This window comes from Thalassophryne amazonica, chromosome 4, assembly GCF_902500255.1.
Source record: "Thalassophryne amazonica chromosome 4, fThaAma1.1, whole genome shotgun sequence".
NCBI classification, from domain to species: domain Eukaryota; kingdom Metazoa; phylum Chordata; class Actinopteri; order Batrachoidiformes; family Batrachoididae; genus Thalassophryne; species Thalassophryne amazonica.
The window spans coordinates 81,921,887-81,949,670 of record NC_047106.1 but is presented as its reverse complement, the minus strand read 5'-3'; the positions used below and the strand labels follow the sequence as shown (position 1 = coordinate 81,949,670).

At 43.4% G+C, this 27,784-nt stretch overlaps 1 long non-coding RNA gene across 1 annotated transcript; it reads left to right on the top strand.

The window, feature by feature from the left end:
* Nucleotides 1–27,494, top strand: LOC117509207. The gene is made up of 3 exons (XR_004560312.1): nucleotides 1–11; nucleotides 7,780–7,785; nucleotides 27,333–27,494. It is a non-coding gene; the product is annotated as an uncharacterized LOC117509207 (long non-coding RNA).
* The last annotated feature ends 290 nt before the right edge of the window (nucleotides 27,495–27,784 follow it).

The following is a 27,784-nucleotide window of genomic DNA, read 5'->3' as shown; positions in this document are numbered from 1 at the left end:
TGGTGGTGGGGGTCAGCGGGTAAGGTGTGTGACTGTTTATAAGGGAGGGTGGGGGAGGTGGGAGGCAAGACAGAGTTCTGCCTTGTTCTGATGCTTGTCTAAGGTTTCAGGGTTTTTGTTTTATGCAACGGCCAACCTGTGCCATCTGACAGACTGCCTCGAGGAGCAGTACGAGCGTGCTTCCAACCGTGTTGGCAGCAGCACCCAGCTTGCAAAACAAAAAGGGTAATTTTAAACTTGTATGAATGGCATCAGAGGGTTGACGTATACGCTATGCATTCTGCACACTGAGAGATCAGTGTATTGTGAATTATGACGATTTATCTACTTCAGCCATATATGCATTGAACCTGGACAGACTACACACAGACTCTGACACATCCGATGATAACAAATGATGGCAAAGTATTTGCTGATGAATATCATCTTTAGATCAGCCATTCCCAAACGTAAGAGCATCATGTCAGAAAATCATCTTTGGCTCACTGAAATATCAAATCACAACTTTGATTGATATGTGACTAAGCTGAAGTATTTATTTCTCTCTCTCTCTCTCTCTCTCTCTCTCTCTCTCTCTCTCTCTATATATATATATATATATACCATGGTCAGTGAGAATTCCATGTCTAACTGGCATGCATTATTTTCGTGTATACGCACATGTAGTTCGGCGAGTTAAGTCACTGTTATAATCACTCCGCTCTGGTCGTCACCATAGCAACGTGCAAATCAGTTGGCGCAGATCAGCTGTGTTTTGACAGGTGAGTGACAGAAATGCGATAAAACATGGATTTCCAAGAGAATTTTAATATTTTTGGCCAAAATAAATTTTTGAGGAATGAAAAGAGGAGGAGAGCAAACGAGAAGAACAGCAAAAGCAACGGCATAAAGATTTAACATCGGACGAACTGGACAAGATTGAAGACAGGAAAGAAGAAGAGAACGGTTGCCAAGGATGAAAATATCTTGAGACTGGCATAAAATAGTCCCAAATACTTACACATTTTTATCAAGTTCTGTTAACTTAAATATTTGTGTGTTAGCTCACTGTGTGGAACCATGGTTTGAATGCATTTCGCGGAGTGTTTTTGACTCCGCGAAATGCATTCAAACCGTATAATGCACGGCTTCTCGTTGTTTAATCCTAGGGCCCTGTCCCACTGGCGTTTAGGAGGATTTGCGTATGGATTGCGCACAAAATTGGCCCATATTCGCCAAACATCCGCAATATCTGTGTAACATGCCTGTATGAGTCGGCCGTCATCCGAACACACCCGTGATCATCCGCAGAGGCACCCATGTCCACAGCCAGGATTTTTGAGCTGTTCAAAAATCTGAATGCGGATAACATCCACCTTACATACTCCATATATACTCAATTCATACACAATACATACTCACTCTATGCGCTGTATATCTGCCGTTAACCGCTGATATCTGCAACTGACGGGGATTTGCGGTTTGGCAGCGGACTGGGACAGTGTGTAAAACAGATATATTGCGTGCCCATCATGTCCACATCACAAACTAAAATATGTTGTAGCGAATGCATAGAAATTGGCCACAAATAAAGCGTTTTTATTACATCTGCTTTGCAGCTGATTTGCGGACAATATGTGAATGCATAACAAACATAAACCCAAAGTACTATATGTGGCAGAAAGCGACATACCTGCCAGTCAGTGCCAGTCAGACTGTGTAGATCCACAAAGACATAATAGCTGCTGCAATCCAGGACTTTTATTTGACACCAACAAAAGGAAGAGTTGCTGTTTACCCACAACTCAGGCTGAAGTCTGTTTTCTGTGACACTCTCAAAAAAAAAAAAAAGAAAAAACACTGTCTCACACCCCGCCCCCTCCCACTCCCCAAACTCATGAACAGTTAACCCTCGCATGACAACACTCTGTGATCAACTTGTCCAAGTCCAGCAAATGCTCCAGAGGCTGTATTGTTGGTGTGAATAGTGATGCCGACGGCCAGAGTGCGCCTCTTTTATGAGCACAATGCAGATGCCGTGCACGCGCATCATGTGTGCGATGCATTTGTCATACATTTGTCATTTTTGGCCATTTTTGTTGCGGATGACAACGAACGCCCGCAATTTGTGCACTCAATTCATGCACAATTAATCCTCTCCCCAGTGGGGCAGGGCCCTTACATACATACAGACAGACAGACAGACAGACAGACAGACAGACAGACAGACAGACAGATAGATAGATAGATAGATAGATAGATAGATAGATAGATAGATAGATAGATAGATAGATAGATAGATAGATAGATAGATAGATAGATAGATAGATAGATAGATAGATAGATAGATAGATAGATAGATAGATAGATAGATAGATAGATAGATAGATAGATAGATAGGGGAGGTGATGGTCTAGTGCAGGGGTGGGCAACGAGGGCCGAGACACTGCATGTTTTCCTTGCAACCAATAACCTCAGCAGGTGGGTTGCTGATGAGCTTCTCCCTTGAACATAAACACCTGGTTGTCAATGAAATCACCTGCTGAAACACCTGAACATTAATGAAATCACCTGCTGAGATGATTGGTAGCAAGGAAAACCTGCAGTGCTTCGGCCCTTCATGGCACATGATTGCCCACCCCTGGTCTAGTGGCTAAAGTGTTGGGCTTGAGTCCAGAAGATCATGGGTTCAAATCCCCACCTGACTGGAAAATCACTAAAGGCCCTTGGGCAAGGCGTTTAATTCCCTATTGCTGCCGGTGTGTAGTGAGCACCTTGTATGGCAGCACCCTGACATCGGGGTGAATGTGAGGCATAATTGTAAAGCTCTTTGAGCGTCTGATTCAGATGGAAAAGCACTATATAAATGCAGTCCATTTACCATAGATAGATAGTGTGCATGTTTCCGATGCAGATGGTTCCTGGTTCTAAACCACCCATGCCCATTTTCCATGTAAGAGTTGCATCAGGAAGGGCATCTCTAAAACTTGGGCCAAAAACATATGTGCTCCTTTCATTGTTTTAGATCATCTCCTCTAGTTTCATTAGTTGTGGTGATATCACACATATATACGTAACTAGTAACTAACAACTATTTTATACCAGTCTCAAGATATTTTGTCTCCGATGCGCTTACCGTGTCTGCGGGCTCGCAGAAACTACGCTCGCTGTTTTGATGCAGAGCCCGCAAGGATAGAACCATTCTCTTCTTCTTTCCTGTCTTCAATCTTGTCCAGTTCGTCTGATGTTAAATCTTTATGCCGTTGCTTTTGCTGTTCTTCTTGTTTGCTCTCCTTCTCTTTCCATTCCTCAAACATTTTATTTTGGCCAAAAATATTAAAATTCACTTGGAAATCCATGTTTTATCGCATTTCTGTCATTCACCTGTCAAAACACAGCTGATCTGCGCCAACTGATTTGCATGTTGCTATGGTGACGACCAGAGCCGAGTGATTATAACAGTGACTTAACTCGCCGAACTACATGTGCGTATACACGAAAATAATGCACGCCAGTTAGACATGGAATTCTCACTGACCATGGTATAAGTTCTTTTTAAACTAAATGTGACTTCATATTATAACTTATTTCATTGTGAAGTTAATAATGCCAGTTGATCACAAATATTCTACTGATAAATATTAGCCTTTGATCAAATATCTCACCACATTGATAGTAGAGATATTACTGTAAATTTGTTTTGTTTTGTTTTTCTTCCTTTGGCTGTGTTTTGCTTGACCTTTAACCAATCTGTTCCAATTGTTAATTATCTAGAAACACTAAGCAAAGTAATAATCTTAACACAGGATCAATTACAGAGCCCTGCTCACATGGCGGCGCTCAGGGTAATGGAGGCACTTGTGTCTGTGATGTTTTTGACTTTGTAGTGGAGTTGTACACATGGAGACAGACTCTGGCCGCTCAGCTGGAATATGCCACACACGACACAGATACCCGACAGATACTGATGGCCCGCTGATAGCCTGGATATCGCCTTACTGCCTGCTGTGCCAGCGACAGGAGGTGTACGAGCCCCTCAGGAGGGTGACGTTCCCCTCCTCGGATGCTTAAGAGGCTACCACAGCTCCCCATAATACAACAAAGCACCCGCAGGCTTCAAAATAGTTTGGTGGTTATAAATTAATTTCTGTTAAGCTGTATTTTGGAAACAACTTTCTCTTTCACAGAAAGTAAGCCAGCTGACACTTCAGACAGATTTTCCAACAGGTAATATGTTCAGTGTCAAGTATGATTGATGATTGATACATTAAATACATATCAAACACTGTTTTTATTTGTTGAATTCTTTGCTGTTGTGCATGACAATGAAAAAAAAGCTCCCACAGATTGGCCTTCAAAACACAAAATGGCCATTCTGAAAAGAGTGTTGTCATGAAAACGTGATGTCACACTTCAGAGCTCCATGAGCATCGGGGTGTACAAAAGGCTTACTTCTTTCTGTCTTGTATATAGGGGATTTTTAGAATATCATATGATCACTGACTTTGAGTGACCTTGAAAGGTCAAACTCACAGTTTGGACGTATTATAGTTTAATCGTGGTGGAAGGTTTGTGTGTTAGTCAAAAATAAAGTGGTTCAGTTTTAGACACAACTGATAAAATATCAAGGCCACGCAGGATATGTTGTGCAGTCACTGAATCACAAGGAATTGATTTGCATGAATCATTGTCAAATGTGAGAGATGCAAGAATTACACCGTCTGAGTGTTCCTTCTAGTTTATACACTGCACTGGGATCAGCAACGCAAGTTTAAACCACTCACATGAGACAAGATGTAGTCATCTTATCATGATTCTGTTTGCTTTTCAATATCCGCATGATTAAATATAACGCAAGGCTGAAATACCCACAGCTGTATGAGCATAACAATAGAAAACAGAATGTCACTTTTAACCTCTAAAAAGGTCAAGATTAGCCATCTTTGAACTTGTCCAACGTCTGTGTCCCAAGAATGTTCCCTGTGAATTTGAAGTAATAGGACTGCCACAGAGAAACACCTCTGTGTTGATAACCATTCGTAAAATTCAGGTGGCTTTCGATGGTTTTCAGTCGAGTGAGTATCCGAGAAACTGTTTAACAGCTGGGCATGTTCAAACTTGTCCCGTAACGCTTCCAATGGAGGTATTTCTCTGTGGTGCCGGGCCATGAGCGGCTGCCTGCCGATGCGCGAATCCGTCCGCACGTCTTTCATTACAAAATCTCCTTTAACAGTGGAATGTCCGGATAAACTGCTGATCCCGACCTCTTCTGAAACTTCTCTGTTCTCTCACGACATCCTGAGTCAACAGAGGCTTAAATTTGGAAGTTTTCAGCTCGAAACAGGCTGACGACGGCGGCTCGGAGTGCAGCGCGCCCTCCGGCTCCGTGGGTTGTCCTTAAAGCGACAGTAACACTCCATAATCTCTCATCAGCCCTTAAAATTTTCATCGAAAACCAGCTGAATTTCTCGAATGGTGTCCACTCGGATGTGCCTTACAGTTTCTGAAAAAATTTTGATCAAGCAAAGCGGCAGTCTCTGAGCCATTCCTAAACAATGAAAAAACAGACGGGAGGGGTGGACCACTCCTCACTCAAAGCCTGCCCACAGGCGAATGACGCAACCGACAGGCGTGAAAAAACTCTCGCATGCCCACGAGGGTTCAAGCTTGTCTGATGTAATCGCACGTGAATCAAATCCATATAGTTTTTGAAAAAATAATAAGGTCGGATACTTTTCTAACAGACCTCGTATAGACTAGTTAGTTTTCTGGTACCTTTCAGGATGAAGGCTCCACAGGGATGAGAAGTTCATTTAAAGTTTTCCTCAAGCTGAAAGCTTTGTGGTTTTTCATCAAACACTTTGGTGCGTCATTTAAAGAGCACAGCTGCCGCTTTGGGGATTTTGTTCGGTGTGAGGTTTACTTGTTAGGACTGGAAACGAATGTTGGAGGAAAAGCAATGATCAGATAGGGTCCGGCTCCAGGATCCTCTGGAATTGTGGTATGGTGATAAAACAGGATAAACAAGGATGTGAGAGTGATAGTAGGAGAAGGTGGAGTGATGTGCCGGCTAAGAAAATATTTAAAAGATGAGGGTATCCATGTACCTGCTTACTCCAATTAAGGGTCACAGGGGGTTGGAGCCTATCCCAGCAGTCATAGAGCGTGAGGCGGGGTACACCCAGGATGGGACACCAGTCTGTCGCAGGGCGACATATAGATAGATAAACATTCACACCTACACGCACACCTACGGATAATTTAAAGTTTCCAATCCACTTAATCTGTATGTCTTTGGATGTGGGAGGAAGCTGGAGCACCTGAGGAGAACCCACACAAACATGGGGACAACACGCAAACTCAGAGAATATATATATATATAGAGAGAGAGAGAGATCTGTAAATTGATAGATAGAGACTGACAGATAGAGAGAAAGAGATATCTATCTATCTGTATAGATAGATAGATATCTATCTATCTATCTATCTATCTATCTATCTATCTATCTATCTATCTATCTATCTATCTATCTATCTATCTATCTATCTATCTATTTATAGATATCTCTTATTTATTATTTTATTTATGTGTCTGTGTGTATGTATGTATACACACAGACACACAGTTACAGTTACAGTTGAACCCCTGTATTATATTCCTGCTGAGATAAAAGCACAGAAAACCTTTTCTGTTCCATTACTGGCTATTTCTCCTGTAAAAATTCACTATCTGCCAGTGAGTTTGTTCCACTAATACGTCAGGTTTGCAGAACAAATAACATGAAATGAGCCATGACTCCAAACCCTCCCATAGTCATCAAAGATTCAGAAGAAGCCATGAGCATGCTAACACAGAATGGGTGCTCTGTGAGCCTTTTCTGGACACAGTAACAGGTAGCAGCAATCTGAAGGCGTCTTTATCTTGGGCAGCCAGTCTCAACAGTGAACTTCTGTGGCATTTTGAATTAATGTAAATTTAATGTGGTTTCTATCAGACCACTGCAGAGAAAGGAGCTTTTTCCCTCTGACTCAGCCATCATCACCTTTTCTGTGGAAGTGGTTTAATGTGTTTTGGGTTGAGTACAGGAGTGTGCACCTCATGTCCTGACCTACTGCTGCAGCGATATCATCCAGTGACGTGCGATTGTACTCCCCTATGCCAGAATGTACGCTGGGAATCTGATCTCAGAGACAATAAGGATCTCAATCTGACGTCAAGGTTTCATGTTGGGAAGTTTTATTCATTACAACCTTGTCAGTGCAGCAGGAATGAAAGAAAAGCCCTGAATGAATCTGACATGTGGAACAATGACAGTGATAAGATCAGATGTGGGGAAGAAACGAGACAAACAATTCATTGTTTCCAGTGACTGTTGTTTGGCCACGAGGGACACAAATACACAATTCTGACTAACATAATGCTGACATGATGTTTTTAATGCCAGAGATCACTTCATAGCCACAGGTGCTTGCGTGCGTGCGTGTGTGTGTGTGTGTGTGTGTGTGTGTGTGTGTGTGTGTGTGTGTGTGTGTGTGTGTGTGTGTGTGTGTGTGTGTGTGTGTGTGTGTCAGACTTTTATATTATTGCAAAAAATCAACAACTACATCCATCCATAGAGGAAAAGCAATGATCAATGTAGTTGGGGCAGCAGCTCAGCTTGAGCTACAACTACAACTACATATTTTACAAAAGATATATGTGTTATTTCTGACAAATTCTATAATTATTAATAATCCTGAATTTTTGAACATTCAAAAACAAAAAACATACAAGGCACACCTTATTTATGTACCCCAAAGTCTTTTGTTTTTGATCTCAGTACATGATAACTTGGGCCATATTGCAGAAATACTGCAGTAGTGTTTAGTAACTCAAACTCTGGCTGAGTTCACAACTCTGTGAACCTTACTGTCAAATTTGTGGTGTTTTCTCATCAAAATATTTGGTAGATAAGTAAATATATATATTTTGTTGGAAATCAACTACCTCCATGATGGTTTGTGCATGTTTTATTGTGATAATGGCTGGTTGGTCAGTTTACATGGTCAGTATGAACTTGTAAACTAACATTTTATCTTATTGTATCTTAAATTGATATCGTTCGGCTATGTGAATAAATGTAGAATTATCCTACATTTCAAGTTGAAGAGTTAAACTGGATAATGTCAATGTAATAATGGCCTGTAATTTACAGTGAGGAAAAGAAGTATTTGAACACCCTACGATTTTGCAAGTTCTCCCACTTAGAAATCATGGAGGGGTCTGAAATTTTCATCTTAGGTGCATGTCCACTGTGAGAGACATAATCCAAAAAAAAAAAAAAAAAATCCGGAAATCACAATGTATGATTTTTTTTTTATATAATTTATTTGCATGTTACTGCTGCAAATAAGTATTTCAACACCTGCCAATCAGCAGAAATTCTGGCCATCAAAGACCTGTTAGTCCGCCTCTAAAAAGTCACCTCCACTCCACTTATTATTCCAAATTAGAAGCATCTATTTGAGGTCTTTAGCTGCATAAAGATACCTGTCCACCCCACACAATCAGTAAGACTCCAACTACTAACATGGCTAAGATCAAAGAGCTGTCCAAAGACACCACAGACAAAATTGTAGACCTCCACAAGGACGGAAAGCAGCTTGGTGAAAAAGATCAACTGTTGGAACAATTATTAGAAAATGGAAGAAGCTAAACATGACTGTCAATCTCCCTCGGACTGGGACTCCATGCAAGATCCCACCTCGTGGCATATCAATGATCCTAAGAAAGGTGAGGAATCAGCCCAGAACTGCACAGGAAGAGCTGGTCAATGACCTGAAGAGAGCTGGCACCACTGTTTCAAAGGTTACTGTGGGTAATACACTAAGACGTCATGGGTTAAAATCATGCATGGCACAGAAGGTTCCCCTGCTTAAATCAGCACACATTCAGGCCCATCTTAAGTTTGCCCATGACCATTTGGATGATCCAGAGGAGTCATGGGAGAAAGTTATGTGGTCAGATGAGACCAAAATAGAACTTTTTGGTCTTAATTCCACTCGCCGTGTTTGGAGGAAGAAGAATGCTGAGAACCATCCCAAAAACACCGTCCCTACTGTGAAGCATGGGGGTGGAAGCATCATGCTTTGGGGGTGTTTGTCTGCACAAGGGACAGAACGACTGCACTGTTTTAAGGAGAGGATGACCAGGGCCATGTATTGCAAGATTTTGGGGAACAACCTCCTTCCCTCAGTTAGAGCATTGAAGATGGGTCATGGATGGTTCTTCCAACATGACAATGACCCGAAACACACAGCCAGGATAACCAAGGAGGGGCTCCGTAAGAAGCATATCAAGGTCCTGGAGTGGCCTAGCCAGTCTCCAGACCTAAACCCAATAGAAAATCTTTGGCGGGAGCTCAAACTCCGTGTTTTTCAGCGACAGCCCAGTAACCTGGCTGATCTAGAGAAGATCTGTATGGAGGAGTGGACCAAAATCCCTGCTGCAGTGTGTGCAAACCTGATGAAAAACTACAGGAAACGTTTGACCTCTGTAATTGCAAACAAAGTCTACTGCACCAAATATTAACATTGATTTTCACAGGTGTTCAAATACTTATTTGCAGCAGTAACATACAAATAAATGATTAAAAAATCATACATTGTGATTTCCGGATTTTTGTTTTTTTTTTTGTTTTTTTTTAGATTATGTCTCTCACAGTGGACATGCACCTAAAATGAAAATTTCAGACCTCTCCATGATTTCTAAGTGGGAGAACTTGCAAAATCGCAGGGTGTTCAAATACTTATTTCCTCACTGTATGTGGTGATTTTCAATTTAAAACTGGTTCAAAGTAATGAAATATTCAATCAGTTACTGAAAATTTATTTTTGGATGACAGCAGATTATTTGCTTATGCTTCCACCTATGGGCCTTGACCACTCGTAGATTTTGTTCATGTGTGTGACAAAACTCAAAATTTGCAAAAAATGGTGAATGCAGGAAGTGCTCTTAAATCACTCATACACACCTTTTACAAACAAATCTATTATTATGAAAGGTTCTTGAAATAACGCCAGATGTTTTAATCTGACAAAGGGGAGTATTGTGTGTTGGGGGGGGTTTGGCTGGACATTTTGGTGTTCTTTTCTTTTCTTTGCTCTCCAGGTGGTATGCAAACTGATTTATTGTCTGTGGAGAAGGTGCTGGCAGAAGAGTCCTTCACCCTCATCAACGTGATATGCAGCACCTGTGGATGGTGCTCACGTGCAACCTTAAAGACTTTCAGCTGAAGCAGATAATGAGATGGCGTTCTGCATTTAAGCCATGTGTGATTCAAGCAGAATTGCCGGGAACTCGACCTTGTGACGTTCGTTTGTGAGACGCTGAGGACCGCGCCTGGGTTTGACACATCGTGCCTGTGAAGGAGGACGGGTGAGGGACACATGCTGTCAGCACACATCAGAGGTGATTGATTGTCTGAATAAGTGTTAACAGTAATTTGGTATTTTGTTACGCAGTATATGTGAATATTGATGAGAATTGTGCAGCTCGCTTCTCACGGCCGTGGCGTGCGGACTGATGATCCTCCACCTGTTGTGAGAAGCTGCTCATTTACATAAAGCTTAAATTCAGACCTGAATGTGTTGCTGATAGTGTGTGCCTTTGAAGGATATTAGTTGTAGCTGCTGACTTACCTCACCTTTTCTATCCTTCGCAGAGTCGGTTTGTCGTGTCCACCTGGGGGGTGTTTGGCGGTGAACGTGAGTCCAGCAGCGCCGGGCTTCGATCCCTTTGGGCGCTGGAGAGCGCGCCGTCCTTCGCTCCGCCAGATAAACGCACTTTTTGTTTGTACACTGAGTATTGCACAAAAGGGGGAAAATAAATTGTTTTGTTTTTTCTGGAACCGCTTTCTGGTTATTTAGCGCTGGGTTCAGTCAGACGCAGGTCTGCTCCTCAACCCGCGTCGGCACATAACAGGGAGTCTCCCACTGAAATTTCTTTTATACTCGTTTGTCTATGTTTTTGGTGCTAAAAAAGAACTAACACCCAACTGGGGCCTGAAAAATGCAACCTGATCTCACCGCAAGTCGTGATCCAGCAGCACAAAATATACATTAATCTACTGGTTTGTGATATTGTGACGAAAAGTGCCTCATTTTCGGCACAGTAGCACAAATTCATTCTAATTCATTCTGTGATGGCTGCACGAAATTAAAAGTGAAGCTGGGGGTTCGGGGTGGGGGGAAAGAGTAAGATTAGGTTATGGTTAAGGTTAGGGTCGGGGGTAGGAGTAGGGTTAGGAATAGTGAATTAAAAAACACCCCGTCACGAAAATTTGACTCATTTCGTCACGGCAGCACGAAAAAAAAAACGTGAGACTGGGCTGGAAAAATTATGTAATCTGCGGTAAAGGTACCATTATACAACACTGTGAGCAATGTGAGCAACACTGTGAAAGTTTTAAAGGTGTTTAAAAATTTAGTGATGGATAAATTGTGATAAAAAAAAGTGAATAACTGGAATTAATTGGTGCAGGTCAGGTGTAATCTTGTGTAAAAGTACGTGAAAGTGCACGAGTAAGTACAATATGCAGTAATTGGGATCTACTGTTCTTTGAGTGGAAGTCTCCTTCTGATCCGACTGTGCAACATCAAACCCATGAAAAGCATGTTGTGCTCTTCAACAGAAGACAGTTTTGAGATTTTAACAGACATGTTTTAGATTTTTTGAAAAGTGCAGTAAAAAGCGATGGTGTATGCGCAAAAACAATCATAAAGTGGGAATTGTACATACTTGGGTGGATTCAACCATAACTGGTTAAGCTTGCTTGGATATAAAAGATTGCAGAAATAATGAATGTTTATGAGTGCAATGGTAAGAATATTAATGAGTTGAAAGACAGAACATACTGACATGATGTTTAAAGAGGCACCAATCAAGTTGAATGGTACATTTTGTCTTTCAACAAATCAAAATATTTTCATTGCATAAATAGAAAATTGGACAAATCATGAATGTCAGCAATCAAATGACAAAGATCTATTTAGGTGCAATATAATAGGAAATAGAAAGAATTACAATTACATACAGAAGTTGGCTATGATTGTAAACAACTGTCCCGATTTCTTCAATTTTGAAATTAGGACAGAAATCAGGGCCACAAATTGGCAGTGAGAGGTTGTAAATGAATAAACAAACAAAAAGAAGAACTTATCTTTTAATTTTCCTGAATATGTGCATACTAAAGATTGATAAATACATAGTGAAGTAACTCAGACCACTGCAATAAATGATATCAGACAGTATTCTTCTGCTGCTCTTTCCCTCCTTGGGCTGAGCTCATCACAGCAGTCTATGTATATCAGTGATATGACTTTGGGAATGCGTCCACTATGTCCTGCTTTAATCAAGTCCGGCTTAGTCTGTCAACACTCCATAATGTACGTTACCCTGCCCTGATCAGGTTATGTCCAGCCAACATACTGAACTCTCCAGATCTCAAGGTGAGCTGGAGGATGAGTTAAAATATTGAGTTCTCCCTGTTTTCCTACATAAATCCTGTGAAGAGGAATCCTGCATTTGCCACAGGTGGGGGGGATGGAAACACAGATGTCTCCAGATCTGAGAACCACATTCATATCTCATGATCTGGGATCATAAGGTGTGCTTTGTGCATATAAGGTAATGTAACACTTCGGACTGGCTCCACTCTTGCCTTCTCTTCAAATCTAACCATGATTCTCTGTGCGTCAATCCAGATTAAGCAGACATGAGTTTTATGATTCCTTCACTGACGTTGTCATGTTGTAGTTGTTCTGGATCGTTGATTTACAGAACGTGTCTGAACAGTTCAGTCTGATGATCACCAGCACGTGTCTCAACTGTTTACTGTGCTGATTTACAGTATGTGTGTGAGCCATTTGTCCTGATGTGGGAGACCCATGAACTATGGTTAGGCAGCTCCTGGCCAATCAGGAGCCAAATGGATTAGGTCATGCTGGGTAACCTGGTTCCACAGGGTAGTATAGGGAAGTCTAATAAAGCTCCAGCCTGAGAACAGAGAGGCCCCAGTCCACAAGGGGGGCTCAGTCTGTCACGGATTATCAGAGAAACTCTAAAGTACAGTCGTAGCTGGATTTCATATAGCTCACAGGGGCGGCGTTTGTTATGGAGCAAGTCTGTGCAAAGCTGCTACTACTTCTGCTGGGGTCCCATCCATCACAATTATACTATACCCCAAACACAAAACATGGAGATGCCGTCATGGCCATGATATACAGTAGTGTTCAGAATAACAGTAGTGCTATGTGACTAAAAAGATTAATCCAGGTTTTGAGTATATTTCTTATTGTTACATGGGAAACAAGGTACCAGTAGATTCAGTAGATTCTCACAAATCCAACAAGACAGAGCATTCATGATATGCACACTCTTAAGGCTATGAAATTGGGCTATTAATAAAAAAAAAGTAGAAAATGGGGTGTTCACAATAATAGTAGTGTGGCATTCAGTCAGTGAGTTCATAAATTTTGTGTAACAAACAGGTGTGAATCAGGTGTCCCCTATGTAAGGATGAAGCCAGCACCTGTTGAACATGCTTTTCTCTTTGAAAGCCTGAGGAAAATGGGACGTTCAAGACATTGTTCAGAAGAACAGTGTAGTTTGATTAAAAGGTTGATTGGAGAGGGAAAAACTTATAAAAAAAATTATAGGCTGTTCATCTACAATGATCTCCAATGCTTTAAATGGACAAAAAAAAAAAAAAAACAGATGAGTGGAAGAAAACGGAAAACAACCATCAAAATGGATAGAAGAATAACTAGAATGGCAAAGGCTCACCCATTGATCAGCTCCAGGATGATCAAAGACAGTCTGGAGTTACCTGTAAGTGCTGTGACAGTTAGAAGACGCCTGTGTGAAGCTAATTTATTTGCAAGAATCCCCCGCAAAGTCCCTCTGTTAAATAAAAGACATGTGCAGAAGAGGTTACAATTTGCCAAAGAACACATCAACTGGCCTAAAGAGAAATGGAGGAATATTTTGTGGACTGATGAGAGCAAAATTGTTCTTTTTGGGTCCAAGGGCCGCAGACAGTTTGTGAGACGACCCCCAAACTCTGAATTCAAGCCACAGTTCACAGTGAAGACAGTGAAGCATGGTGGTGTAAGCATCATGGTATGGGCATGTTTCTCCTACTGTGGTGTTGGGCCTATATATCGCATACCAGGTATCATGGATCAGTTTGGATATGTCAAAATACTTGAAGAGGTCATGTTGCCTTATGCTGAAGAGGACATGCCCTTGAAATGGGTGTTTCAACAAGACAATGACCCCAAGCACACTAGTAAACGAGCAAAATCTTGGTTCCAAACCAACAAAATTAATACCTCGCAGATGTGAAGAAATCATGAAAAACTGTGGTTATACAACTAAATACTAGTTTAGTGATTCACAGGATTGCTAAAAAAGCAGTTTGAACATAATAGTTTTGAGTTTGTAGCGTCAACAGCAGATGCTACTATTATTGTGAACACCCCCTTTTCTACTTTTTTTTTTACTAATAGCCCAATTTCATAGCCTTAAGAGTGTGCATATCATGAATGCTTGGTCTTGTTGGATTTGTGAGAATCTACTGAATCTACTGGTACCTTGTTTCCCATGTAACAATAAGAAATATACTCAAAACCAGGATTAATCTTTTTAGTCACATAGCACTACTATTATTCTGAACACTACTGTATGTTTGGTGGAGCTTTGCATGGTTTAACCCTGAACAGTGAGTTCTTATGAGACAAATTACAGAGCGAGACAAACACTGTAACAGTCTGTTGGACTGCAGGAAGTATGCATGTTGTGGCAGTGCTTTGAGCTTATCACTGTCTGTGATCATTTTGCGTGCAACTGTGTAATACACATGCACATTCACACTTATGGATGATTAAAGTCAGCAATTAAACTCCAATAAGACTGTGGGAGGAAGTTGCAGCGCTGCTTAACTCATTAGCTAAGTGTGCAGCTTATTGCTTTCAGGAAAGGAATGTTGACCCCTTATTTATATCATTAATTCCTGCAGAAGCAATATGATATATTAGTGCAATCCCATAGATAAATCCACTCTAATCTAGCCATCCATCTTGAAAAGACATAAGAACAATTAAGTATCACACAAGCGTGTTGCCCGTGGGGATCCATGGGCTCTAGATTGAGCAGTAGGGTTCTCATCAGGATTTGTTTCACAGCATGGGGGGAACTTACTAGGGCATTGTTGCACAACAAGCGTTTTAGGCGCAAGTATTGTAGGAGGCCCGGGGGTATCCCCCGAAAAAAACTTGAAATTTATAACGCTTTGAAACACTATTTCCTGCATTTTGAGGGCCACTTTGTGTTGCTCACTGGGATGTTGAATAACGAAAAAGAAAAAAATACAAAACAGAAACCGCCCCCTATGCTGTGAAATCACAGCATAGGGCGCCCTATGCTCAACTGTGCTGGCGAGGACTCTGAGTAGCGTTTGTAAAATAGGTATCTGACATTTTTCAAGGGTGATAATAAATTATGCAAAGATTCTATTATTATTTGGAATAGCGTGTGACTCCAGAATGTAATTATCCTGCAACGGGCCTGTCCAGTGTTGCCCGCACCCCCGAAAGGCTGAGAATTTATGCACGTATAATAGAGCTGCATTCAGTCTGTGTCTCCTCCTGTCTTGCAGGGGAGAACACATCATTTAGGCCATTAATAATGTAATTCATGTGTTGATTGTTTTGATTCCCTGGCCTGTATGTCTTTTGACACACTGGTCAGGAATAGCACAACTATTTGTATGTTTACATTTAGTTTAGAGACAGTCTCATGTGCAGGGGTGCCGAAAAGGGGAGAATAAGGAGAAGGATTCTGGAGCAGGGGTGGTGGCCAAGTGGTTAATGTGCTTGGTTTCAGTGCAGAAGGTTCCGTGTTCAAATCCCACCCCTGCCACATTTCTCCATGTAATGTGGAGTTGCGTCAGGAAGGGCATCCGGCGTAAAACCTGTGTCAATTCAACATGCAGATCCACCTTGGATTTGCTGTGGCGACCCCGAGTGCAAACAAGGGAGCAGCCGAAGGGACTTACTTTTTAAGGAGAAGGATTCTATGGGCCGATGATTGACAGGGGACCAGAGATGCCCCTAATACAATTATAATACTGACAAAATAATATGAGGGGTGGCCCAAATCTGGGGCCCAAAATCCCTGGCGAGCCCCTGGTCATGTGACAGGTGAACATGCAGTTTCTGACCTGTCACATGAGACTGTGAATGCAGCACCTTGCTGCTCTCTCTCTCTCTCTCTCTCTCTCTCTCTCTCTCTCTCTCTCTCTCTCTCTCTCTCTCTCTCTCCACCTCTCTCTCTCGCTGACTTTCTCTGGATCAACTGTGTATAGGGGGCACTGTGCTGGCCAGGCGGATTCACGCATGAGCTGTGACGCAAACAGGTGAGATGCGTGGATGAAGCAGGCACATGCACGTGCAGCACTGCGATCAGCTGTTGGCCGGACAGAAAGGAACAGGAGTCCATGAGTTTGTCAGTTGCCTGTACAAAGCACCGGTGGCCCAGAGGCACGCTACACCTTGCACGGCTCTAAGACGCACAGACAGGCATGAGAAAACTGGCACACTGTCCTGTTTTCTCTTTTCTTTTTTCTTGAAAACAAATACTAAGAACAAATAAAAATAAAAACAGTCAGGCGAGAGATTCTGTACATCTCAACGCACATCACCTTGCACGGCTCTGAGACGCACTGACGTTGATGCAGCGCATGTGATCGCAGTAGAACGCCCAGATTGTGCATGTAATCACACATCCATTGACAGTCCACCTCATGTGTCAGAGAATTCATTTGAGTTACCATGTCATCATGGCTGTTAGACCCCGTCCACATGGCCGTGGCGTGCGTGAACTTGTCACAGAGACGTGCTGACTAGATGTGACACACAATGTACTCTGTGTGATTGCGCAGTGTTCACGTCTAGTGCACATAATGATTGTGACTTTGCACAACATGTCCTTTGTGCACCGAACAGGATGTAGGGCAGGGGGCAATCCGGCTCATCGGGGGCACAATTGGGACATGCCAACGCAATAAGACTGCTCCGAATGCTGGTGGGTTGCCATTTCCGGTGCCAGTTCCTTTGTCAGTTCGAATGCCATTCAGGTTAGCAGTCACACAGCGGTGTGGCCACCGTACGAATATTCCCCAGTGAGACTACAGCATGATTTGCATCTCTACATTCTTGCTGGCCTGCCAATTTGGCATATTTCCCTAAATGCCACACAAATGCTGTCCAAGGAATTGGAATGTAGCTCCTATGCAGCACAAATTACATGAATGTTGTTTGAATATCAATTCGTAAGGCATTCATGTAATTTGACCTGCAGTCAAACTGCATTCAACCTGCAGCACAAATGATGTCGAGTGTCCATTCCTACGGCAGTACAAATGCGGTACGACTGACTCTACTGCCGTTCAGGTTTTTTCCAGCACAATTGACACACGAATGTGCCAACTGCTCCAGAAATGCTGTACGAGGCGTTTGTGTGTAGTTCGAATGCAGCACAACATGCATGAATGTCGTTCGAATGTCAATTCGTCCTGCATTCATGCAATTTGTGATATACTGTGATGGTGGTGTCAGATGCGTAATTACTAGGGGTGTAACGACACACAAAAATCACGGTTCGGTACGTACCTCAGTTTTGAGGTCACAGTTCGGTTCATTTTCAGTACAGTATGGGAACAAAATGCAAAACCTAAATTTGCTTGTTTAAACCAACAATTTATTGTAATAATATAACACTAATACAAACAGGAACATTGAATAATTGCAAAGTGCTGCCTGGTAATTAGTTAAATAAAATCTTCTCAAATAAACAACAAATATATGAAATATTATTAAAAAAAAATAAATTCCTAGTAAACAGTTTTTAACAAAACCTTTACACAAGTAAAGTGCAGCACAACGGTTCCAGCATGAAGCCTTGTTCAATTTTAATCAACAATCATTTTTTGCCAGAAAAATTAATTTGTCCACATTGTCAGCAGTAAGTGCAGATCTGCTGGCAGTTACAATGTCCCCAGCGGTTGAAAATACCCTCTCGCTCGGGACAGAGGTAGCTGGTATGGCAAGGTACGCTTTTCTAACTTGGCAGTTAGGGGATATATGGGCTCATTGGTCTTCCACCATAGAAGTGGGTCAGAGTCCACTGAAATAGAGCTCACTGCCTTGTATGCAGCAACCTCGTCCTTCGTCAACTGCAAAATATCTTTGTTTCCCACCTGCGTCTTGAACAGCTCACCAAACAGTTCAGCCATTGCTGACTTCTTGAGAGGAGGAAGTGATTCAGATGCCTCTGGCTGTCCTGTCTCTGGGGATGAAGCAGCTGCTGTCCCTTTGGCCTCCTCACTCTGTAAAATAAAATGCAAAAAGTATATTTATTTTTAATATGAATACTAGTAGTGACACAAGCAATTAGTTGTTTCAAAATTATCAGTGAAAAAGACATTTTATGCACATAAAATTATTATTATTATTATTATTATTATATTATTATTACAATACTTCTCCTTCCATGGCTGTAATCTCTGTGATGAGGCTGTTGTAGATCCTGTCACGACAGGCATCATCCACATGAGGAAGAGGTTTTTACCTTGGGTCAAGTGCTGTGCATTTGTGGAGGAAATCCTGACAAGAAGAGTACCTGTCCTCCAGGTTTTCTCTGATGGCAGCTTTGACTTGGGTCACTGTTGCACTGTCTCCATCACTTGGTTCCATAGAGTGGAGCACTGTAGCTTTGAGGGGCAGGATCATGGATGCTGAAGGTGTAGCTTCAGTGCTTATCAGTGTTGTGAGAGTTTTTAGTGGCTTCAGGACCTCAATTACTTCCTCTGCCATTCTCACTTCCTGGTCAGATAATGTGCTGATGCTGTTATCTTTCTTCTTGAGAGCCCGTTCTGTCAGTGCAGAGTACACTGCTGCTTGCTGCTCAAGGTACCTCTCAAGCATATCATAACTTGAGTTCCAGCGGGTGGTGACATCCTGAATAAGGGTGTGTTTTGCTACACTAAGCATCTCCTGTTTGCGCTCCAATATGTGTGCAGCTGTTGGACTATGGTGAAAGAAAGACACGATCCATCTCACTTTACCAAGAAGTCTGGACATTTGGTTGAGACCTGTTGCTTTCTGAGAAGCTAGATTAATAGTGTGCGCAAAACATCCGATCTGGGGGCCCATTCCACCTTCACTCACTGCATTGACCATATTCCTGGCATTGTCTGTTGTGACTGTTATTGTTGTTCCTGGCCTCTCCAATTTCCACTCCAACACTGTCTCTTTAAATACCTCGGCCAGGTTTGCGCTGGTGTGTTGTTCATACATGGGCCGTGTTTGCAGAACATGGCCCACCATGTTCCAGTCTGGGGTGATGTGATGGGCAGTCACAGTTATGTAGCTCTCATTAGCTCTGGATGTCCATCCATCAGTTGTGAGTGCTACTGCACAAGCTTTTGACAAGTCTTGCACAACAGAAGATTTAGCTTGTTCATAAAGGCCTGGTATTATTTTCTGGCTGAAGTGTGGATGAGTGGGTACTTCATACTCTGGCTCAATCACCTTTAGCATGTAGTTAAAACCAGCATTTTCAACAACTGAATATGGTCTTAGATCCGCTGCTATAAAAACTCCAATGGCACTTGTTATAGCTTTGGCCCAATCTGAATTGTCAGGGAGAGTCTGCTTGAATGCAGACGTCAGCTGCGTTTGCATTAATGTGCTTTTTTTCTTGTAGCGCCGATATTTACACTCTGATGGTGTCGTTTCAGGTGAGTTAGCATGTTTGACATGTTGCCAGAAACATACCCGATCTCGGCTAAACAGCGTTGGCACACCGCTTTTGTCTTATCCACCTGTCTTTCTCCGTTGCAATATTTAACCAGAAAGCCAAAGTGGTCCCAAACAGGAGACTTTAGTGATGGGGCAGCGTTTTCAAACTCCAGTTTATCGCTAGCAGTAGCCATGATGCAAACGGGCTGCAAGTGTAGCGGAACGTGTAGAGGCGGAACGTAAACACAGTAACACACGCAAGACGCGGAACGTAAACACAGTAACACACGCAACGCGAACTCACCCATGCACAGCCCTGAACCGAACCGAATGTCCCACACCGAAACGGTTCAGTACAAATACATGTACCGTTACACTCTTAGTAATTACCTTGCTTTCTTTGAAAAACACATCACAAGCTCTAATCACACACGAAAACCTTAACAGAAAAGGGACAACCTTATTTACTCTATGTATGTGTCACAGCACAGTGCACAGAGTGCACCACAGCAGCATATCACAAAGTGAACAGTTTTTAGCTCTCGGTTAAAAATGCTGCAGGTGACACGTCTCAGAACGGACTCTCCTTTGGACCAATGGGTCCTATCTTCCACACAGAGTAAAGACGTGCACAATACAAGTGTTTTTGGTAGTTTCAACCCAACTGCCCACATCCTTAAAATTACAAAAACGTCTGCCGTCATTTTTACTTATTAGATGTTTTCTTTATTGGACAGATGAACAGGTGTACCTAATGAAGTGGCCAATGGGTGCAGTCAGCCACATTACCGTAGACCTGATTTGGTCTTTTGGATTGATGAAATGTTCTCCTAGTGCTGCAGCTGGGATCCAGTCTCCTGACTTTTACACACAGTGTATGCTTTAGAGACTCAGTTTGCCATGTACAATACATACAATCCTTCAGGAACTGACAAGTAATGTTTTTGCTGCTGCCGCCCACTAGTGCCAGTGAAAACCAAGTCACTGTGCTTGAGTAGCCAACAGAAACAAAAAGGGTAGTCAGTTGTCTTTACTGAGTAAAGACTTAGTATTGTGATCAAATGTGTCAGGTTCTCATTGGCTGCCACATGCAGCACTAGGTTCAGATGCCAGCAAAGTCCATAAGAGCAGAGGTCTATGCTTTGGTGCCAGGGGAGCGAATTTGAGTCATGATGGGATACAGCGGGAGGAGATCACACAGAAACTAAACAGGTTCTAGCCCTCACAGAAGAGCCTCACAATAGTGAGGCTGTGTTAAATAATATATTAAGATAATGTCAAAGAGTTATCATTCAGTCCTCTTTGTCTTCTTTCTAAAATGAAAAAAGACCACCTACTGAGCTGAGTTTGACAGATTTTCTCATTGTTTGAAAATCTGTATTTGAGCAAACAAATTTCACAGTGTAATCCTGACTTCACTGACAATGCTGTCATCTTTGTGGAAATGAAGGATACCGTGATTGCAGTACTTCAGAAGTTGAGTGTCTGGGTGTACGCTTGTCCTGGATCAAGACTAAGATCCAGACTTTCATTGACTTTCTGAACTGGACCATAAGACGTGTTTCTGTATGAGGTAAAAGACTTGAACTTATAGAGAGATTCACTTATCTTGACAGTAACATTCATTTTATTTCACATTCATTTCTCTGGGTCCTTGGCCTTTGAGATCAAGAGATCCATTGGAAGTGTTTATGGAGTTCATGAGGGTCCTGGACAGAGTTTCATGGTTTGTGTTTGATCATACCTCTAGGGTCATCAGTCTCCTCCCTTCAGTATCAATTTCCTTGTGACATTTCTTCTGTACTATCTTTACTCTGAATTGTTTACCTTGTTACTTTTCCAAGCAAATTCTGTTCTGTGGTGCTTTTATTTTCATCTGTTCCTGGTGCTTTTCCTTGGCATTATTTTCTGTACAGAGACACTTGGGCTTCTGGTTTCATGTGCATGCTCCTGTGTTTATTGATTGAATCATGTACTATATAATGTTTCTCACCTGACTCTATTGCCAGATTGTCTAGCTTCTATGCCTGCTTTCTCGTGTTGTTTCCTCATGTTTTAACCCCAGCTGCATTCTTGTGTTTCTCGAGCCTTGCCTGCCTATTATTGGACTGTCTGCCTGATATGTTTGTTGACTGCACTCTACCCTCTGCCAGCTCATCTAGTTAAACTGATTGCTGTTTCCCCACATTGGCACTGTTGCCTCACGGACTGTTGTGCATTGATCTTATGCCTGTATACTCAGTTAACCCACCAGCCTGTTCCCACACGGATGCTATTGTCAAACGAACTGCTACTACTATGTTGACTGAATTCTACAGTAACATTGGCTGTAAATAAAAACTGTGAACTTTTAATATCAGCGTGATTCTCTGCTCTGGGGTCCCCAGTTGTGCACCATTCATTACACAGAGATGCTTGGAGATATCTTTGCAGGAGAACAAAGGTTAAGTCTAGCTGTCTTTGGAGGATCTTTGGGAACACTTTAAAACATGAACCGCTGTCTCAACAAGAAAAAGTGATGTCAAAATTTGTATAGATTTTTTAAAAGTTATTTCAGCTTAACTAAAGTTATTTCAACTTAACTAAAGAAGTCTTGTGGCATTAACTCAGTTGAAATAATTGAACTGAAATAACTAACTAAATACTATGCAAATTATTACATCACTTTTTCTCATTGAGACAGCAGTTCCTTTTTTAGAGTGTACTGTTGGAATGACTTTTTGTCAAATGACTGCTTACTTAGAAAGATTCAAATGAGGGGCATCACTTGCGGTGGTCAGCAGTGGCATTCTGGCCATGTGGCACAATCCTCTGGGTATGATCCAGCACACAGATGCCTCAGTGTTGAGAATACCAGCGGCTGGAGAAGACCAAGGCGGCACCCACATTTCACCTAGCTGTGGGAAATAGATGGCTACTTTTGAGAGATAGGGGTGATTTGGTTGTCTTCTTTGTCTGCCACAATATGGACCCAATGCAGCTCCACAGTGTAGCGGATGTGGCTGCAAGTGGCACTAGTCCACACTCTCAGACCTGACTAAACTACTGGTTTATTTTGATGCAGAATGAGACCCCCTTTTTTTGTCTGGAGCAAAAAAAAAAAAAAAAAAAAGTAGGTGTTTGGACCACATTGTGATTTAGGGCAGCTTTCAAACCTTTCTGACCAAAGTCAAAAAGTCAGAAGCAAAGTGGGTAATTGTGAAAGCACACTAAGCTCACCTCATCTCCACCTTCCAGAGGTCTTCCCCTATGGCCAAAAGGGTCACTTTATAAAGCTGTACCTCTCTGGCCCAGTCAGTGGAAAGGTCACAAGCTGACGGTCTCTGTGCTCTTTTTGGGATGAGGAACATCTTCAGTTCTACACTCTGATCCATAGATGCCAGTCGTGGGTGACTGAAGCCCTCCAATACATTCTAATGCATTCAGAATGGCACATGTGCTGTTAAGTGTAGATTTATCTAGAAATGAAGGTCCTCATCTGTGTCAGTGCTAACGTTTTAAACATTTGACCTCCAGATCTTGATATCAGTGCACGCTGAAATTAGTTAAAATGGCCTGGCCTCTGTGCACGGCGGAGAGACGGAGCCTTTGCAGGACATGTGTGCAGCTTGATCTCAGGGCATATTTGCAAGGGATTACGGCGATGATCTGTGATAAAGTGCTCAAGTGTTTTCCACACTCTGCTCTCATGGTCACAAGGGCATTAGAGTTGGTTAGAAAGAGAGAGACAGAAATAGCAGGCCAGCTACGTAGCTACAGTAACAAAGAGTGACACAGAGACACAGTGGTAGAGACGGAAGGCCAGGCTGAAGGAAAAATGAGCAGTGGCAGAAGCGACAGACTGCAAGTATGAGATGGCAGAGAGGGAGAGTTAGAGAAAAAGGGGAACAAAGAGCATATTGTCAGTGCTAGGCGCTAATCATCTCCTCTCAAGCTGCCAGAGACAACAGGTGAGAGCAGTTTGACTCCCTGCAGGCTCCATGAAGCTTTCGGGACTCTGTGTGTGTGTGTGTGTGTGTGTGTGTGTGTGTGTGTGTGTGTGTGTGTGTGTGTGTGTGTGTGTGTGTGTGTGTGTGTGTGTGTGTGTGTGTGTGTGTGTGTGCGTGCGTGTGTGCGAGCGTGCTTGCACACATGAGCCAGCGGACCACGAGAGAACTCTGCCAATGCCAAGTCAAACGGTAAATGAGGAGCGAGGGCCGCCGCACCATCAATGGCTTCTTTTCAGATGTGCCAGGGTCTCAGCTACATATGTTCATCGTGCATAAGAAATGCGCCGTATCCTCACACCGGCGTTAAAAGTGCATATGTGTTCAAAGCAACAATGTTGCTGTATTGCAAAGTCTTGGATGTTCACAGATTATTACGTGTGAACAATCTGACAGTGCACGTGACAGGAGCAACTGTTTCGAGATCTTTCACCTGTAGAGGCACTGGTGTATTAGAACTCTGTTTATGTCACATTAGAAAAGCAAAAAGCTGAAAAAATATCTAATGAAATGAGAAAAATACAATATAAAACAATATGATAAAACCTTGAACTTTGTAATCATCATAATTGTATCTCTGTGTGCATTTCCAGTTGCAGGAGAGGCCTTCAGAGAGTCATCTATATTGCCAGATGATCCTCTCTGGAAGATTTATTCAAAGATGCCTCAGACACTGGACATCATCTGTTTGATCTGCTCAATTCTGACAAACACTTCAGGGTCACCGTACTATGGACAAACAGACTGAAGAGTGACTTCTACCCCAGAGCCACATGGAAAATGAACACAAAATACTTACCAGAGTGTTCTGTGACAATATGTACGATACTTGCAGTTGCATTTGGAGAACACTGAACATAGGTTTACATTCTGACTGCACCTTGTACATATATATTCTCAATGCCACCACTGGTATATTCAACCGCTGCTGTTCTTCAGTAAATGTGCAAAGTGTTGGCTGCTAATAATAAGTTATAGTTTTATAGGTTAGAACATACATGGATGTTCTATACGAGTGACGCGCCATGCAGTGGCGCAAAACTCGCTCATGGTAATTTAATTTATTTCATTTACATACCGCCAAATCACAACAAAGCTGCATCAAAGTGCTTCACACAAGTAAGATCTAACCTTATCAACCCCCAGAGCAAGCACACAGGCAACAGTGGTAAGGAAAAACTCGCTCTGATGATTTGAGGAAGAAACCTCAAGCAGACCCTCTCCTTGGGCCATGCTACTGACACAATTTACAAAATGAATATACAGGAAATTTTTATTCTCTTTACGAATAAAATTAATTTAAAAGGGTTAAAAGTATAGTAACATACAATTCCAATGAAGTTGGGACATCGTGTAAAATGTAACTAAAAGAGAATACATCCATCCTTCCATTTTCTTCCGCTTCATCCGAGGTTGGGTCGCGGGGGCAGCAGCTCAAGCAAAGCCGCCCAGACCTACCGATCCACACACACCTCCCCCAGCTCCTCCGGGGGAACCCCGAGGCGTTCCCAAGCCAGCCGAGAGACGTAGTCCCTCCTGCGTGTCCTGGGTTTTCCCCGGGGCCTCCTCCCAATGGGACATGCCCAGAACACCTCGCCAGTGAGGGGTCCAGGGGGCATCCGAAAAAGATGCCCGAGCCACCTCAGCTGGGTCGTTTCTATGTGGAGGAGCAGCGTCTCGACTCCGAGCTTCTCCCAAGTGACCGAGCTCCTCACCCTATCTCAAAGGGAGCGACCAGCCACCCTGCGGAGGAAACTCATCTTGGCCGCTTGTACTCGCAATTTTGTTCTTTCAGTCGTGAGCCAAATCTCATGACCATAGGTGAGGGTCGGAACGTAGATCGATCGGTAAATCAAGAGCCCTGCTCAGCTCTCTCTTCACCACAATGGTCCGATACAGCGACCGCATCACTGCAGACGCTGCACCGATCCGTCATTGATCTCATGCTCCATCCGTCCCTCTCTCGTGAACAAGACCCGAGATACTTAAACTCCTCCACCTGAGGCAAGGACACTCCAGAAGAGGGTAAAGCACCTTTTTCCAGTCGAGAGCCATGGCCTCGGATTTAGCGGTGCTGATTTTCATCCCGGACGCTTCACACTCAGCTGCAAACCGCTCCAGTGCACGCTGAAGGTCCTGAATTGATGAAGCCATCAGAACCACATCGTCCGCAAACAGCAGAAACGAGATTCTGTGCCCAAACTGGACCCCCTCTACACCCTGACTGCGCCTAGAAATTCTGTCCATAAAGGTAATGAACAGAACTGGTGACAAAGGGCAGCCCTGGCGGAGGCCAACGTGCACTGGAAACAGGCTTGACTTACTACTGGCAATGCGGACCAAGCTCCTGCTGCAGTCGTAAAGGGTCCGGATAGCCCTTAGCAAAGGACCCCCGGACCCCGTACTCCCGGAGGACCCCCTACAGGGCGCCTCGAGGGGCACGGTTGAACGCCTTTTCCAGATCCACAAAACACATGTGGACTGGTTTGGCGAACTCCCATGAACCCTCGAGCACCCGATGGAGGGTGTAGAGCTGGTCCAGTGTGCTGTGACCAGGACTAAAACCACAATGCTCGTCCTGAATCCAAGGTTCGACTATTGATCAATTCTCCCCTCCAATACTCTGGAAAAGAACTTACCAGGGAGGCTGAGGAGTGTGATCCCCCTGTAGTTGGAACACACCCTCCGGTCCCCATTCTTAAACAGAGGGACCACCACCCCGGTCTGCCAATCCAGAGGCACTGTCCCCACTGCCATGCGATGTTGCAGAGACGTGTCAACCAAGACAGTCCCACAACATCCAGAGACTTAAGGTACTCCTGACAAATGTCATCCACCCCAGGAGCCTTGCCACCGAGGAGCTTTCTGACCACCTCGGTGACTTCAGCCTGGGTAATGGATGAGTCCACCTCTGAGTCCCCCGACTCTGCTTCCTCTTCGGAAGTCGTGACAATGGGATTGAGGAGATCCTTGAAGTACTCCTTCCACCGCCGGACAACATCCCCAGTCAGGGTGAACAGCTCCCCACCCGCAACATAGACAGTGTTGGTGGAAAGCTGCTTCCACCTCTGGAGGTGACGGATGGTTTGCCAGAATTTCTTCGAGGCCGACCAATAGTCCTCCTCCATGGCCTCCCCGAACTCCTCCCAGACCCGAGTTTTTGTCTCTGCGACCGCACAGGCTGCAGCACGCTTGGCCTGCTGGTACCTGTCAGCTGCCTCTGGAGTCCCACCTGCCAACAAAGACAAGTAGGACTCCTTCTTCAGCTTGACGGCATCCCTTACTTCCGGCATCCACCACCGGGTTTGGGGATTGCTGCCGCAACAGGCACCAGAGACCCTGCAACCGCAGCTACGAGCGGCCATGTCGACAATGGAGGTGGAGAACATGGTCCACTCGGACTCCATGTCTCCAACCTCCCCTGGGATCTGGGAGAAGCTCTCCCGGAGGTGGGAGTTGAAGACCTCACTGACAGAGGGTTCCGTCAGTCGTTCCCAGCAGACCCTCATGATATGTTTGCTTTAGCCCATGGGGCCCGGCCGGGCCCAGCCCGAAAGAGCGACGTGGGCCCACCCTCCTGTGGGTTCACCATCTGCAGAGGGGGCCATTGGGGTCGTGTACAGAGAGGACTGGGTAGCGGTCGAGGGCAGGCGGCCCGGTCCGTGCTCACAGCCTCTGGCTCTGGGGACGTGGAAACAGAATACAATGATTTGCAAATCATCTTCAACCTATATTCAATTGAATACACCAAAAGACAAGATATTTAATGTTCAAAGTGGTAAACTTTATTGTTTTTGTGCAAATATTTGCTCATTTTGAAATGGAAGCCTGCAACACCATTTCAAAAAGGTTGGGACAGTGGTATGTTTACCACTGTGTTACATCACCTTTCCTTCTGACAACACTCAATAAGTGTTTGGGAACTGAGGACACTAATTGTGAGTGTCATGATTGGATACAAAATGAGCATCCCCAAA